This window comes from Amphimedon queenslandica, unplaced genomic scaffold (assembly GCF_000090795.2).
Source record: "Amphimedon queenslandica unplaced genomic scaffold, v1.1 AMPQUscaffold_10868, whole genome shotgun sequence".
Classification (NCBI taxonomy): Eukaryota; Metazoa; Porifera; class Demospongiae; order Haplosclerida; family Niphatidae; genus Amphimedon; species Amphimedon queenslandica.
In genome coordinates, this window is record NW_003548884.1 from 1 (window position 1) to 1,878 (window position 1,878).

The 1,878-nt window shown below is 35.7% G+C and overlaps 1 long non-coding RNA gene across 1 annotated transcript; it reads right to left on the reverse strand.

Moving 5' to 3' along the window:
- Positions 1-420: 420 nt before the first annotated feature.
- Positions 421-830, reverse strand: LOC109589798 (uncharacterized). Its single transcript, XR_002188931.1, has 2 exons — positions 794-830; positions 421-746 (listed from the first exon to the last, which is right to left on the reverse strand). It is a non-coding gene; the product is annotated as an uncharacterized LOC109589798 (long non-coding RNA).
- Between the last annotated feature and the right edge of the window lie 1,048 nt (positions 831-1,878).

Genomic DNA, 1,878 nt, shown 5'->3' on the forward strand with positions numbered 1-1,878 from the left:
ATTATGTTATTACTATAACTCTCATGTGTTTAATTACAGGGTCTGTCTTATTACATGCGCTATGAGCCTCATCATATGACTGGTCACATGATGATTAACATAAACTATACGTCTAGACATGCTTTTTGTCAACTGTCATAATTGGTGGTGTTGTTTCAATAACACTTGCTGATGTGGTTGATCTATCAAAATAATTCAGTTCACATACTCTGGCTTCACAGGATTTTGCATTGGATTTAGTAGATCTAGCGTTAATTCAGCTCATGCATGAATATGAGTGCACCAATGAGATGACATGACAAATGCATGTTAATTTTAATCAACAATTTAAAATTATTTGAGTTTTTTGAAATCAAGCCAACAACATGTATGTAATTAAGTATCAATATTAATATTAAAATCAAATCCCAGTTCATTTCTAATAGCTTCAATCCAGTCCTCACCTAAAGCTATTGCTGCATCAGCATAACTGCCTCTTACAGCAATGAATGAGCTTAAGAACTTTTGACAGTGCTCCTGCACTTGAGGCAACTTCCTCTTAAAATTAAGACTAGCCTTGAATTCTGTAATGAACTTTTCCATGCTACGAGTCTCTCTGACTTCATCACTAATAAGATGAGCTGCATATAACTGACTGGCAAGATCTGAGAGAGACGTCTTAAGAGAATTGAGTGCAGCATCACGAGATACAAGAACATTGTTAATGATTTTCTTCAATCTCTCAACATCAACAGTAGCTGATGGATCTAATAGAGGTCAAAGGTCAGTATATACACACAGCATTATCACTTACTAGCTCCTCCAGTGGATGATACTGATGTTGATTCATGTACTACATTAGGATCTGATGACAAAATAAATAAACTTTTTATAGCAAATGGAAAATGGAGTGCTATGAATGAGTGCTGGTTAATGGCTAGCATGAAGGCAGGCAGGATTGCTGCGCTAGAGAGAGAGCTAACGATGCCTCGTGTTGACACCCAAACACTGATTATAATAATTACACAGCATACATTATATACAAAGATAGTTCATGAATATTTATGAGTTCTGATGTGATGTCATGATGAGTCAGCTCACTACATTTTTAAAACACAATTATGTTTATAATTATGAGAAGGAGGATTCCTCTGTAGTGATCTGTGGATACATAACGAAAAAGGATCAGCCACACCTTCCAATGGTATGGAATAGTGTAGTGTAGGGACAGCATCAGGTGAAGCAAGAACGGATATAAAGCAAGATGGAGGAAGAGGATAATTAGCTTCACCAAATCTATTAACATCACAACGATGTAACTATAAAGAGATAGAATGTACATGAAGTATCAACTATAAGTACATAACATATACCCTGCAAGGTGTCATGTGAGGTTTAATACTCCAACCAGTGAATGGCTCATTTTGGGGAGTATCAAACTTTAATTCAATACATCCATCAATGTCTTTGAAACAAAAATAAGCATGCTGTCCTCTCTCAGCTCCCAGAAAATCAATTTTAATAAACTGTAAATTCACTAAACATTAATCAATACTTGACATACAAAAACTTACCTCAATGAGAGCATTCAAGTCTCTGGCTGCAGCAAACGTTACTAGATCCTCTACACCTTTCTCTTGATAATAGATCACACCAGCATATGTCATAGCCTCCATAACACCAGTGGATGATACTTCTAAAAATAAATAAATAAATAGGAGAGTCAGTGTGTACATGTACTTACTATTAACATGATCAGTGTTTGGTGTAGTAGTAGTACTAGCAACAGACACTGTATTGGTTGGGAGGTTAGTCTCTTTAGTAGTAGACTCTATTCAGTAGTGGAATACATTACATTATCATCAATAGACTCACTAACTAACCTTTACATGCTCCACT